Below are 16,120 nucleotides of genomic sequence, written 5' to 3' on the forward strand. Positions count from 1 at the left end.
ATGGCAGCACAACAGGTCGAGTCACCAGACTGACGTATAATCTTATAATCAGGGTGCGTGGGGTACCGACGAGAGCGCTCCTGCGCTCATAAGAAATAGTACCTTAGAGCATAACTGCAGGTGTAGGTCCAGTGTATCTACACTACTGGCTATTAAAATTGCTACACCAAGAAGAAATGCAGATGATAAACGGGTATTCATTGGACAAATATATTATACTAGAACTGACATGTGATTACATTTTCATTCAATTTGGGTGCATAGATCCTGAGAAATCAGTACCCAGAACAACCACCTCTGGCCGTAATAACGGCGTTGATACGCCTGGGAATTGAGTCAAACAGAGCTTGGATGGCTTGTACAGGTACAGCTGCCCAAGCAGCTTAGATACCACAGTTCACCAAGAGTAGTGACTGGCGTATTGTCCACCATAAACCAGACTTTTCAATTGGTGAGAGATCTGGAGAATGTGCTGGCCAGGGCAGCACTCGAACATTTTCTGTATCCAGAAAGACACTTACAGGACCTGCAACATGCGGTCGTGCATTATCCTGCTGAAATGTAGGGCCGGCTTCGATTCCCGGCGGGGTCAGGGATTTTCTCTGCCTCGTGATGACTGGCTGTTGTGTGCTGTCCTTAGGTTAGTTAGGTTCAAGTAGTTCTAAGTTCTAGGGGACTGTTGACCATAGATGTTAAGTCCCATAGTGCTCAGAGCCATTTGAACCATTTGAAATGTAGGGTTTCGCAGGAATCTAATGAAGGGTAGAGCCACGGGTCGTAACACATCTGAAATGTAACGTCCGCTGTTCAAAGTGACGTCAGTGCGAACAAGAGGTGACTGAGACGTGTAACCAATGGCACCCAATACCCTCACGCCGGATGATACGCCAGTATGGCGATGACGAATACACTCTTCTAGCGTGCATTCACCGCGATGTCGCCAAACACGAATGCGACCATCATGATGCTGTAAACAGAACCTGGATTCATCCGAAAAAGTGACGTTTTGCCATTCGTGCACCCAGGTTCGTCATCGAGTACAACATCGCAGGCGCTCCTGTCTGTGATGCAGTGTCAATGGTAACCGCAGCCATGGTCTCCGAGCTGATAGTCCATGCTGCTGCAAACGTCGTCGAACTGTTCGTGCAGATGGTTGTTGTCTTGCAAATGTCCCCATCTGTTGACTCATGGATCGAGACGTGGCTGCACGATCCGTTACAGCCAGGCAGATAAGATGCCTGTCATCTCGACTGCTAGTGATATGAGGCCGTCGGCATCCAGCAGGGCGTTACGTATTACTCTCCTGAAGCCACCGATTCCATATTCTGCTAACAGTTATTGGATCTCGACCAATGCGAGCAGCGATGTCGCGATACGATAAACCGCAATCGCGATATGGTACAATCCGACCTTTATCAAAGTGAGAGCTCACTGGGAGAAGGGGAGGGACAGGGTGGTGGTCTGTTGTGTTTTCTGATGAAAAACGTGATGGTACGCATTTCTCCTCCTTACACGAGGCATCACAACAACCTTTCATCAGGCAACGCCGGTAAACTGCTGTTTGTGTATGAGAAATCGGTTGGAAACTTTCCTCATGTCAGCACGTTGGTGTCGGCACCGGCGCCAACCTTGTGTGAATGCTCTGAAAAGCTAATCATTTGCATATCGCAGCATCTTCTTCCTGCAGGTTAAATTTCGCGTCTGTAGCGCGTCATGTTCGTGGTGTAGCAGTTTTAGTGGCCAGTAGTGTAGCACGCAGAGAGATTGGTTGCAGACCTTCAACTGGTCTCCCTCTAACCAACACACAGCCATCACGAGCTCCGAGGCAGAACCAGCTTTCATCAGCATCACTGACGTCGCAAATGGCGGTGGTTTGGAGTCACTGGAATGCACGCGACAGGACGTCGCCTCGGAGCGGTCGATTTCTAGCAATTCGTTGTGTCACTATGGTGCCGACTGCTGGTCAAATAGCTGCTGCAGACCCTGCACGGTGGGCCAGAGCTAGACATCGAACACGGCGGTCTTCCTTCTCGGTAGTGGCACGCGGCCGTCCGGAGTTCGGTCTTCATGCGACCGTACCTTCTCGTGACCACCGCTTCGGCTACATTCTTGCCAACTCCTTCTGCAGTATTGCAGAAGAAACATCCAGCTTCCCGTAGTCGTATTACACGGCCTTCTTCAAACTCAGATAATGGCGTCTTTGTCGCCTTGAAGGCGTTCTTGACTAACATCAGCTCCTCTACGCCAATATCGAAGGTAAGTAACACTATTGACCGTACAGTGTGTATTATTAGCAAACCGGGTTTGGATCCTCATAGTGGCGCTACTGTGGAAATGACGACACTGACTCTATCATCAGCAAATGAAAGCATTGAAAAAGGTACAGATCCTACATTGTGATTAAGAATTATAGAAGACGCCGAAATAACTTTCTTAGTAAGACAATGTCCATCTAAGCTACTGCATAATTACAAACTACCTTTCAATTTCACTGGATGACATCTTAGCGCAAATTATTATACGCGAATAGCAAGTTTTACGAGAGTGGCTAGTAGATTTCTTTTCACAAAACTGCGCTTACTATTTGTGTTGCAAAGTATTCGGCTCTGTAGTTATTTTTCTTTCAAAGATGAGTTTTAAAAATTGGAAACACCTCGGTGAAATTTTAAAAGAGCAAGGAATGTCTAGAAATCATATTCAGATCCAAAAATCGTGGCTAGAAATGAACCGGAGGTTTAAGTGATGTAAAATTATGGATGCAGCTACTCGAAGAATTATTGAAGCCAACACAAATCGTGGGAACGAGGTGCTTCTTAGAATGGTGGTAATTACGAAAATACCCGATAAAAGTGGTCTGCCTTTTCATGGTACAAGTTAAAAATTAGTCGATTATAAGAATGGTAGTTTCTTAAAAATAGTTGAGTTATGGAGGAGCACGTCCGTAGAGTGCAAAAGAAAGAAGAGACTCACGCTCACTACCTCGAGAAAAACATACAAAACGAGATAATACATTTGCTGGATCAAAGTGCAGTCTCAAATTATTGGTGAAATAAAAAAAATCCAAATGATTTTTCCACTATTTTAGATTTTACACCTGGCGTTAGGAGGGTCGAGCAGATGGCTGTTGTAATCATACAGTGTGACAATTATTGAACTATATGAAATAAAATCGTCATAACTTCTGAACGGTTTGAGTGAGGACGTTGATACTGCACGATTGGGCGCAGGGCATGATGACAATTAGTATGCGCACGCATGATTTGGTTTAGCGACGAAGCACACTTTCATTTGGATGGGTTCGTCAGAAAAGAAAATTGGCACATTTGGGGACTGAGAATCCGCATTCCGCGTTCGAGAAGTCTCTTCACCCTCAACGGGTGACTGTGTGGTGTGAAGTGTCCAGTCACGGAACAATCGGTGCGATATTCCTCGATGGCTCGGTGACTACCGAACGGTACGTGAAGGTTTTGGAAGATGATTTCATCCCCATTACGCAAAGTGACCCTGATTTCGACAAGATGTGGTTAACGTAAGACGGAGCTCGACACCATCGAAGCAGCAGTGTGTTTGATGTCCCGGAGCAGCACTTTGGGGATCGCATTCTGGCTCTGGGGTAGCCAGAGGCCATTGGCATGGGCCTCGGTTTGTCGCGATGTTCTCCGGATCTGAACACATTCGACTCCTTTTTGTGGGGCTATGTTAAAGACGAGGTGTACAGCAATAACCCTAAAACCATTGCTGAGCTGAAAACAGCCTTTAGGAGGTCATTGACTCTTCAGGGGGTCATGCAGAATTTAGCTACTCGTCTGCGCCACATCATCGCCAATAATGACAGGCATATCGAACATGTCACAACCTAAATCCGAATATCTGTAGTGATGTTTACATGTTGAATAAAGTGTGTGCACCTCGTAATTTGTAACTAATTTGTCTTTTTTACTTATAGTTGAATAATTGTCATCAAGTATGTGTTTCAATCAATAAATTACGCGTATGTTGAAATTAAAGTTAATGAAAGCTTTTTTTTTAGGGTTCTTATCAGTCGAATTATAATTGAAGAACTTAAAGACTGGATTCAAATTCGCAGAGGGTAGGGTTACGACAATGGGTCCAGTATGCTGGACGTTGTAGCAGGAGTGCAATCTAGAATTAAGCGATATAATTCACCAACGTTGTATTTTCTGTCTCTTGTTGTTAATTATGGCCGGCCGGAGTGGCCGAGCGGTTCTAGGCGCTGGAGTCTGGAACCGCGCGACCGCTACGGTCGCAGGTTCGAATCCTGCCTCGGACAATGATGTGTGTGATGTGCTTAGGTTAGTTAGGTTTAAGTAGTTCTAAGTTCTAGGGGACTGATGACCTAGGAAGTTAAGTCCCATAGTGCTCAGAGCCATTTTGTTAATTATGTGGGAAAAACATCCTTGAAAGCCACTAATTACTTCAACATTGATCAAAAACGCCTTATTTGTTCTGTGTGTATTGGTTTGTTTTCCAGAATAAGTGGTGTTTTCCCAGTTCTTCTATTCTCCCAGTGTTCTTCGCATTCACGATTCTTCCACCTGGGTACTCTCTTCTGTTTATGCTGCAAGTTTCTTAGTAGTTGTTGTCTTTTATGCTTAGTTCAGGCCGTTCGCTAAAGCATGCACCAGTGTGTCTTCTCATCCCACTTCGTTATTTTCAGTGTTGCAAGATTCGAGTTTCTCGTTTGCTAGCGCTGTTCGCACGCACAGTTTACTTGTTCAAGTGTGTCATAATGCCTCTGTAATGGACCACTGCCACAATTCTTTCGCTTGCACGAGTAGTAGAGTCAGAAGTTGTTACTGGGCGAACGTCAGCACACTGTAATAGTTGTATATTTGCTTACTACTCATTAATTAATAAAGTTTTGATTGTTTCTGCTATATGGGAGGTGTAATACTAAAAAGTCTGTGTGGCCTCTTGAATGCCTAAGTATCCTTCGTCAGGACAGTGTTTACCTAGCAAGTTTTGAAAGTATGTCTACTTTAGCTGAATTTTTACAGTCGCCGTAATACGAAAGAGGACCGTGCCGGAGCGATGCAGTTCAACGTTCCTGATGCTGCCAGACTCCGTCGTTCTCTGAAACATTCTGTATTTATACAGCTTCGCTGTAGACAAACGTAACTACTCGCTGGCTGCAGTAGTACACTCTGATGGTTCTTGAATGCTGGCGCCGGACTGATGGGAAATTACTGACAAAATTAAAACAATTCGCATGAAAGACCACGAATTCCGATGGAAATGGACCGTGCGCAAGTTCGAACCGGCACTCGTTCTTCAAGAGAGACGATTGGCTATGCGCGCACATGTGAACGCTCACACATTCCAGTACAGTTCTTTGGAAATGAAAAATTGCTCATCTTTTATCAGAATTTTATTTACTTAATCTTCCTGTAGCATTTATTGACATTTAACTTCATTTAAGCTGATTTTTATAGGCTTTATCGCTCAAATAAAATTCTATATTTGGAAAATACTACACTGGCAGCTCTTCAACGATAGGAAAATTTCCGAATAATCCTCGACGTCTATTGCCTATATCCTCAGAATACTCCACACTGGAGACAGCTTGTTTCTCACAGTTAATAATGTTTGTTTGACAGTTACGCTGATATCGCGATCTTTGTCCATGTTTGCAATGCTTGATTCTTTTAGCTACAGTTCTTACCAGAAATATTTAATAAAACTGACACGATAGTATTTTCTGACTGTTGCGCTTCTCATTGTCAACCTGCAGACCTGCTATTACATCACCCAGGTTTTGGCTGCTACAACTGCACCTCGGCACGGCGCTCTGACACGCGCGCCGCTATTTCGTGTGCTCGACAGTTACAAAGAGGAGTGGGAGCTCTAATGCCGACATTTGGAGTTGTTTTAAAGGCCTACGGAGTCAAAAGTATGCAACAGAGTGCCCATCGTCTCGCCATTGCAGGCACAGAAATTTTTCTAATGTACTGTCAGGTTTACCACCACTCGCACCTTCAGAATTTAGACTATGATATGTTGGTGAAACACTTGCTTCTACATTTTAGTTGTGTCAGTCGCCTCCAGCCGGACACTGAGCATTGCAATCCTCAGTTAATGTAGGCCAATCTTTTCTACAGTGTTCGAGTGAGCTCCTTCGTGCACAAAGTCCAGACAGAGAATGCAAGTTCTGTGCTTGTGGCAAGCTGGGCTCCCTTTGGTCAGATCGTTAACGACGTTATTGTGCCGTGTGGCTAGAGTTGCACGGTGGCACTACCGTCACTCTTGGCAGAGTTCTCGGCTGTGATCGCTGATCCTGCCGTGTGGCCAGTCAGGCCCCCGGCTGCGCCCTACTGACTCCGGGACCTGTCACCACCGGTAGTGGAATGCCGTCGTTGTTCTCCTTCACGGACACGCGATGCTTGCTTTGTTCGTGTCGTTTTCTTGTGGTAGTAATTCACCCGGGTATTTCGTGTGCCTGTTACTGAGCTTTGGGAAGTTATTGTGCAACCTCATAGTAGGCAGTCTTGTTAGTTAAGACTGGATTCCATTAGGAAATACTGGAGTTTCCCTTGTTTGCAAGTTTTATTGGTTGTCTCTTCCATTCTTATTCAGTAGTTATGTGATTTCCATTGTTCTTCTGTATGCACAGTGTTTTTGTTCAATTTAGTGCACATGGAATGCAAGGTTCTGTTATTGTATGTTTTTGATCAGTCCCGAGACACATGTGTTCCTTTTGCTGAATCCATTGTTGATCGTTCCACTCCCCTCGACTGTCAGCGCTGTCTGTGCACTGAATCTCCTTCTCCACCCCACACCCGTGCTCCTACCTCACCCCTCCCGAGAGTGCAGCTCGTTTTAGAGATGTCAGTACCATCGTTCGAATGTTGTTTGTATCTACCTGGTAGTCGTTACCTCCGCACAACAGGCAGGCCGTGCGGGCAGCCGCACCGCCAGGAGAACGTTGGTAGACGGCTGTCATAAAAACAATTTTCCTTTTATGGCCTCCGTTGTTTATCACGTGTTACACGTCGCTTCAACAGTGTCTGGGGGCGCCAACACCTACCTGTCACAGCACAGAACGCCGCTAACAGGACACTGTTTTGCTGTGTCAAGTCACGTGCCCTCACAGCCCCATGCAGGTATTCGTCCACTCCCGACTGTTAAGGCTACCGCCGGCCCATGATGTCTGTAACGTCCTACGCCTCAAGTTGGCAGACCAGCAGCTCCGTCCAGCCGCATCGGCAGTTGTTTTCCAGCACTACAAGTTGGCAATGCCAGCAGCTTCATCTCAGCGCTCCACGCCGGCAGTAACGGCTCTGTAACGTCCCAGATCTTCACCCAGCCGCCCTAGTACGATTCTGAGGTCCGTCTTGTAGGAACATGACAGAGAAAGTCATAGGAGAGACATCTCTTTGTAGTTGTGTGGCAATTATACATGGACATTATAACTGAGTTTTCTTTTGTCAGTAAAGTTATTCCTTTAAAGTGTCTCAGATTACTTCTCAGGACGAGAATACTGTCATTATTGTATCAGTATGGGATTGCAGGCCTTATCACTGGAAGCAGTTACTTCCGTAAAATACCTTCGACTATGCATACAGAGAGATTTAAAGTGAAACAACAACTTCATCCAATCCCAGGAAAGCCAGATGCCACGCTGAAATTCACTGGAAGAATCCTCAGGAAATGGAATACTTCATAAAAGAAGGTAGCTTACAAAATCTTGTAAGCGACTAGCCTTTAATCTTGTGTGTGCCATCGTAAATACAAACCTAGGAATGTGAACTGACAACCTAAATGTGTTACTGAGCTCAAAGCCACATGACTTACATGAAACTGAAGAGGATCCTGTGTGTGTGAAAACCGATCGGCCAGCCGATGTGGCCGAGGGGTACTAGGCGCTTCAGTCTGGAACCGCAACGGTCGCAGGTTCGAATCCTGCCTCAGGCATGGATGTGTGTGATGTCGTCACGTTAGTTAGGTTAAGTAGTTCTAAGTTCTAGGGCACTGATGACCTCAGAAGTTAAGTCCCATAGTGATCAGAGCCATTTGAAACATTTTAAAACCGATTTCATTCATAAGCAAATAAATAAATGGTTCAAATGGGTCTCAGCACTATGGGACTTAACATCTGTGGTCATCAGTCCCCTATAACTTAGAAGTACTTAAACCTAACTAACCTAAGGACATCACACACATCCATGCCTGAGGCAGGATTCGAACCTGCAACCGTAGCAGTCCCGCGGTTCCGGACTGAAGCGCCTAGAAGCGCACGGCTACCGCTGCCGGCCAAATAAATAAGCAAACCAATAATTTCATGCCCACTAGAATTGTTCGCTGCGAACTGTTAGAGAAAGAGTAACTGCATTTTAAAAAATCAAACTGAAATGTCGACCAGTAAAAGAATGTATCCTGAAACACATGAAAATATCTGCACTAACATATGGACTTGGTAAAATAAAGAAACTGACAGAACCTACATTGCGCAAAGGAAACGGAACAATCACGTATTATGAACCACACCTGCAAAATGAAGTACTGTCAGAAACAGTAACACAGCAAGACTCCGCAACAGCTAAGGAAACCTGCCAGAAACTAACTACAGTTGTTCCAGGAAAATTGGGTTCATAATCTTGACACAGAATGCCAATGAAACACGTGACTCATCCTTTGGGTATTGAAATTTCAGTTAGGAAGTAACTTATCAAATAAAACAATTATAGATTCTAATATGAAAATTAATTTAGTCCCTGCATTACACTGTGCACTCCAGGAATCCCCGCCTGCTGCACACCGCAGCTGCCCACTACTGACTGTCTAAGATTCTGCGACTCCACAGTGTACGGCAAGAAAAAAGGAATAAAAGTGAGATAGTGTTAATACTTTCATCCTTCTTTACCTCCTCTGCTTTACTGCAGATGACGTGTCACTGAGCACATTTGTACTGTGCATGCAGTACACGTGAGGTGCCTAGTTGTTTCCACTGCCCTGTGTGGAATACATAAGTTCTTGTACACTTCACTAACCTGCTGTCTTCATGATGATGATGTCCCCAGCGCAGAAAACAGCACGCAGGTCGTGGATTCTTTTTCTTGAGGCTGAAATTAACTTCGCAAGGAATTGCTGCTACGAATAAAGTATAACTCATTTGGGATGCCACTCGCGTTTTTTATTGATATAGACACGAGAAACTATTCTTGATCACAACTTATTGAACATATCTTTCCACAGTCATTATATCTGGCAAAATAACATGAAATACATCCTGCCACAGGCAACATGTCTGTCTACTGGAACCGTCAGAACTGGAGAATAAAATTACATGAATCAAATACTACTATTACAGACGACATGTCTGTACCTAGCGACGGTCGGAACTGTGGTAAATAAAATTGCATGAAACAAATACTGCTATAACAGACAACACGTCTGCCTACTGGAACGGTCAGAACTGGAGAGCCGGACCGCCCGAGACACTTCGCGCGCCAAGCCAGCCAGTCGTGACCCGAACGCCACCGAAGTGCATCGGCAGTAATATCGTCAGTCTTTTGTTTTAGTAATACTTTGATTATAATAATTTTTAAATGACTGATTGATATCTGGCTGTTGAGAGATGTTTATTTAAAAAAATGAAGTAATTTGGATGACAGGTTTAATTAATAATAGAAACTAAAGTTTAACGTTTTGGCGCCCTACCGCCGAACACTGCAGCCAATCACAGAGCAGCAGCATCATGCAGGCGGGCTTTCTCACGGGCATGGTACCGAATCTAACATCTGTCACCGGTACCATATCCCACATTGCGTCATCTCTATGCTTCTTGCATCTCCACTGCCCTGGAAATAGCTTCCTGGAGCCTAATATGATGACTGAATAAGCAAGAGATATTACAAGTGCTGCCATCGCAGACACAGGCCTAACAACTGTTTCTCTGACCACAGTGCTTCAGATATATCATTTTCGTGTACAAATATTAGCACAGTCAATAACATCATCAAAAATTATCCATCTTACATTGGAAATGGAGTCCATCAAAAGAAGGAGGCAGCTTACGAAACCTTCATTCGGTCCATACTTGAATGCTGCTTGACAGTGTGTGATTCTTACCAGATAGGTTTCATAGACGAAATGCAGAAGATCCGATGAAGAGCTATATTCCGCGTCAACGTGCAGTAAACTCTACAAAAATGTCAGACGGCAGCACTAGCTGTAAAGGGTACATAAAGCAAGTCGAGATGGGCACCAGTTGTAAGGCGGAAACGGAGCGATTTATCTGACGTGCAAAAGGACGTGATCATTGGCTTTCGGGGCAAAGATGGGAGCATTTCCGAAACGCCAAAGTTTGTAAATTGTTCGCATGCCATCGTGGTTAAAATACACTGCGCATGGCAAAATGGCGCTGTCCAAAACTGGCGCCGAGGCAACTGCAGTGCACCAGAGGCCACAGGGGACAGGGGTGAGCGACGGCTGCGAGGATGTGTACCAGTGCACAGGCGTGAAACTATTGAGCAGCCGACCGCCCACATGAACCGAGGGGATCTCAACAGTGTGTCCTGAACGAGTTCGGCGAACGTTGCTGCATGAACAAGATAATGAAGCCCTCACAGGGCCTTGTTCACTTCCTACAGGTCATGGTCCCTATCCGACGTACCTGTATAAAATAGGTAAAAGGCCAACACCGGAGTGTGACTGTGGTGCGGACGTAGGATCGCCGGAACACACAGTGTTCGAGTGCCCAATATACGAACAGGCTGTCTCAGTTGAGAGACAGCTTCTGCAAACAAGGAATGTCAATGAAATATTGACGAATGGCGAATTGTTCAGCAATTTCGCAAAACTGGTAAACAAAATTTCAAGTGAGGCCCAGCGAGTCTACCTTGGGAGAGGGTAAAAGCGCTTCAGATCTAGTGCGCATTGTAAATATGTAAATACAACGTTTGTTTAAGTCTCTGACTTGTAGGAGCTTGTAGTTGTAGTTAGTTCAGTATGGTGGTGGATGGAATAAAGGGGTCGTATAAATGGAGTGGTTTCTTCTAGTAGTAGCGGCCCGCCTCCACGTGGCTAGGGACGGGCAACTCCCTGGGACGATTCCAGAGAGGCTAAGAGACCGATCATCTACATATAGTACAATTTTGTTTATTTGATAGATAGTCTGCATGCATTAATAAACCACTTCTGTAGAACTAATAGCAGAGTTCAGTCTTAATACACCCAATCAAAAGTGTCAGACAGTGGGTTATGTGTGTTTCATAAAACTCTGGAAAAAAATCCATAAATTATCTGGGAGTAGGCATTAGGAGTGATTTAAAATGGAATGATCATACAAAGTTGATCTTCGGTAAAGCAGATGCCAGACTGAGGTTCATTGGAAGAATCCTAAGGATATGCAATCCGAAAACAAAGGAAGTAGGCTACAGTACGCTTGTTCCCCCACTGCTTGAATACTGCTCAGCAGTGTGGGATCCGTACCAGATAGGGTTGAAAGAAGAGAAAGAGAAGATCCAACGGAGAGCAGCGCGCTTCGTTACAGGATCATTTAGTAATCACTAAAGCGTTACGGAGATGATAAACTCCAGCGGAAGACTCTGCACGAGAGACGCTCAGTAGCTCGGTACGGGCTTTTGTTGAAGTTTCGAGAAATTACCTTCACCGAGCAGTCAAGCAGTATATTGCTCCACCCTACGTATATCTCGCGAAGAGACCATGAGGATAAATTCAGAGAGATTAGAGCCCACACAGATACAGACAATCCATCTTTCCACGAACAATACGAGACTGGAATAGAAGGGAGAACCGATAGAGGTACTCAAGGTATCCTCCGCCGCACACCGTTAGGTGGCTTGCGGAGTATGGATGTAGATGTAGATATGGGCCTCTGCAGCAGGCGCCTGTTTCATGCGCCTACGCTGACTGCTGTTCGTCGGCGACGAAGGCTGCTAGCATTTGCACGCCAGGAACGCAACTGGACGTCCACTGATGGGGCCCACGTAGCTCTTCAGATGAATCATGTTTTACCTAGATGCTCCGTCGGGAACATGGCGTGAGACGTCTGAAAGCAAATACCTTGCAACAATTGAGGGAGCGTTAAGGTCTGGCGAATGTTTTAGTGGAATCCTCTGAATGATCTCGTCGTTCTATCCTGGGGGCCATCTTCACACTAAATGCAGTTTGCTTGTCTTCGGCATGATGGAATCTTCCAGCAGGACAATGAAAAGTGTCACAGCTGACAGTGTATGTGCGTGGTTCGAAGACCACTACAATGAGTTTACTGTACTCTCCTGACCACGAAATTACCCGGACTTTAAGCTAATGGAGAATCTATGGGACTACCTCCATCGGGCACGCCACGAATCCTCAACCGAGAAACCTACTCAGATGGCCACGGCACTGAAGTCGAGATCACATCCCTTTCGGTGCCTTCTAGAACCTTACTGACTCTTTCGCTGCACGTTTCGCAGCGCTTCTCGCTGAAAAAAGTGGCTACCCAAGCTTTTGATAGTCACATTAATGGGACTGGACAGTGTACGTTGCTTCCTCCTACTTACATCTTGCAAATAAACCATGAAGATAAAATTAGGGGAATTGTAGCCCACACGGAGGCTTACTCCCAATCACTTTTCCCGCGAACGACTCGCGACTGGAACAGGAGAAGGGGGAAAGTGGCAGTGGTGCGTCATGTACCCTCCGCCACACACCGTAATGTGGCGTGCGGAGTGCAGATGTAGATGTAAATGGAGAGCGTACAACTTTCATTAAAAGGGGAGTACTGTTCAATCTATAAATGAAAGAAATGTTAAAAATAAAAGAAAGATTCAGCAGTGAAAGTGAGCAGATCCTGTTGAATGAAGCGAAAAGTCAGTTAACAGTAAACTGAAGAAAGAGCGAAAGTAACGATGAGTAGCAGAAGTGATAGCGATAACATTAACATCAAAACTGACCATGCGGCACGTGCAAGTGCTCGTGCAGTGTCACGAGAACTGTCCATCCCATGGTCAACAGTGCGGGACGTTTTGCGATCTGTTTTACAACGTTATCCGTACGAGGTGCACACGGCGCACAGGCTGAAACCTGACCTGCAGTAAGGTTCTGAATTTGATCATCGGTTTCTGGCACTGATCGAAGTTGATGACATGTGGCCGGTGTTACGAAAAAATGGCTCTGAGCACTACGGGACGTAACTTATGTGGTCATTAGTCCCCTAGAACTTAGAACTACTTAAGCCTAACTAACCTAAGGACATCACACACATCCATGCCCGAGGCAGGATTCGAACCTGCGACCGTAGAAGTCGTGCGGATCCGGATTGAGCTCCTAGAACCGGTGTTACATATATATAAATTTATGATGTGAATTTTTCTTTTGTTAGAGCAGATCTGTCAGGGTTATTATCTTTTCTTACCACTTTTACTTACGTGCATAAGTAAATGTGAAACGGGTTCTTGAAGGGCCGCTGTTATTCATGTACCAATCTTAGATATTGAACGTGATCACTAAAATATAGTTGCCGTTAACTCAATTGAATGTAATTTTGTTAATTTCTATTTATTTATTGCAAACCAAGGCTCGAGAGAATTTCGATTGTTGCCGTGGAGCGGCCAAGACAAAACTTACTGAACTCATAGAATCTGTATAATTTTAAAAATCAACTTTAACGTAAAGTAATTATCTGTTGCAATTTAGAAAGGTTCTTACAACGAAATCTCTCGCATTTATGGTTACTGTTAACACTTTGAAAAATAAATTAATACTTCGGCGCGTAATGGCCGACCAGAGGCTGCATCGGAAGATGAGTTTCCCGCAGCGCAAATTACTTAAAAAAATGTTTATTAAAATAATTAGCCACTGCGACCATTTGAGGTGACAACTATTACAAAGAAATTCATTTTGTGATAACAATAATTAGTTTATTTTAGCTCAATACTGAATTAAAAAAATGTTCAAATGTGTGTGAAACCTTATGGAACTTATCTGCTAAGGTCATCAGTCCCTAAGCTTACACACTACTTAACCTAAATTAGGACAAACACACACACCCATGCCCCAGGGAGGACTCGAACCTCTGCCGTGACCAGCCGCACATTCCATGACTACAGCGGCCGAGACCGATCGGCTAATCCCGCGCGGCGGAATGCCGAATAACTTACATAAAATATGTGTAGTCGCTCAGTGGCTGCCTTTCGTATCGCGAAACAAAACAGTGTGAATACCATAAAGTACGTCCTTAATCCTCGGCCGAACAATCGCGTCTCTTAACGATCCTTTTTTATTTACATAGGCATGTTTTAAATAAAGATGCTACTTTTAAATTATCGCTGCATATCAGTTGTTTCAAGAACATTAACTGTATCTTTTATACTAATTATGTTTATAAAATACGTTAAGTGTTTACAAATAATTTTTAGTTCACCCTTAACACTTCACAATATTGTTCACTGTTTACAACCTATAAAAATGTCAATATTTATGTGACGTACCGTCACACCGGGCAATATTCCATGGAGTGACGAAGCACATTTTATATTACCGTGTGCATTGAATACACAGAACTGCTTTGTAGCACTGCAAAACCGCATTTTGTGCACAAAGAGTCATTTCACTAATCGTATGTGACAGTGTGGTGTGGATTTGCAGGTACCTTTACTCTCGGTCCGTTCTTCTTCGAAGAGAATACACTCAGATGGCCTGTCAGACGTATCGTGACGTTTGCACGTTTCCAAGACCTCCTCGTATAGCATGTGATTCCTGCTATGCAAAAGCGCAGCCGTGTCGAAACCATTAGTTTTCAAGCGAGGCGGGGTAACCCTTCACGTCGCTCGCCCAGAGACAGATCCACTTGATGCAACCTTCCGCGAATGTGTTATCTCTAGAGGTTTTCTTCGATGCATGGCCTGCAAGATAATCTGATCTGAATCTATGTGACTTTTGACTCGGGAGATATCTAAAAGAATGTATTTACCAGGGACACGCTCGGTCTCTACCTGATCTGAAGGCCAGTGTGCAGGAGCACATTGCTCAGATTACACCGGAACTGCTGCGAGCAACTGCTGATTACGTCGTTTTACGGATGCGGCATCTCTTCGACGCCTCCAGTGCTCATATTGAACAAATCTTCTAAGATGCAATTAATAATAAAATCAACATTATGCCTTTCTCACTTGGTTTGACCTTCTCTGCGCACGTCTCATTTATAACCCATTTATTATGGAAACATTTCTATACGTCTTTCTTGCATTCACTACGCCAGATTTGCACCTATCGGCCAAAATTGGAAATAATTTTTTACACCGTTCATCGGTTTCGCATTAACGCGTTGGTATATCTTTGTCATATCTATAATAAGATAATTTGTAGCCCGCACCTGACCGTCGGTGGTAGCTGCAGCCGATGCCTGAAACTGGCTGTCCAGAGCCACCGAAAGTGCAATAACCACGTAAAGCAAGTTGGGCAAAGCAGTTAGCAGAATCAGCTTTATTGGAGGAATCTTAAGAAAATATTCTTCAACAACAAAATAAGTGACTTACAAAACAGTCGTTCATCAGGTTTTCCAGTATCGCTCACCGGCCTAGGACACTTATTGGGGTTTTTTAATTCGGTGTTCTGGTAAAATAAACTAATTATTGTTATCACAAAATGAATTTCTTTGTAATAGTTGTCACCTCAAATGGTCGCAGTGGCTAATTATTTTTAATAAGCATTTTTTTAAGTAATTTGCGCTGCGGGAAACTCATCTTCCGATGCAGCCTCTGGTCGGCCATTACGAGCCGAAGTATTAATTTATTTTTCAGTGTGTTAACAGTAACCCTAAATGCGAGAGATTTCGTTGTAAGAACCTTTCTAAATTGCAACAGATAATTAATTTTCGTTAAAGTTCATTTTTTAAATTATACAGATTCCATGAGTTCAGTAAGTTTTATCTTGGCCGCTCCACGTCAACAATCGAAATTCTCTCCAGCCTTGCATTGCAATCAATTAATAGAAATTAACAAAATCACATTCAGTTCAGTTAACGGCAACTATATTTTAGTCATCACGTTCAAAAACTAAAGTTGGTACATGAATAGCAGCGGCCCTTCAGGAACCCGTTTCACATTTACTTATGCATGATGCGAACGGTGCATCAACGAATGGTCTGCTGTTG

The sequence above is a fragment of the Schistocerca gregaria genome, chromosome 5 (genome assembly GCF_023897955.1).
Source record: "Schistocerca gregaria isolate iqSchGreg1 chromosome 5, iqSchGreg1.2, whole genome shotgun sequence".
In the NCBI taxonomy this organism is placed as follows: Eukaryota; Metazoa; Arthropoda; class Insecta; order Orthoptera; family Acrididae; genus Schistocerca; species Schistocerca gregaria.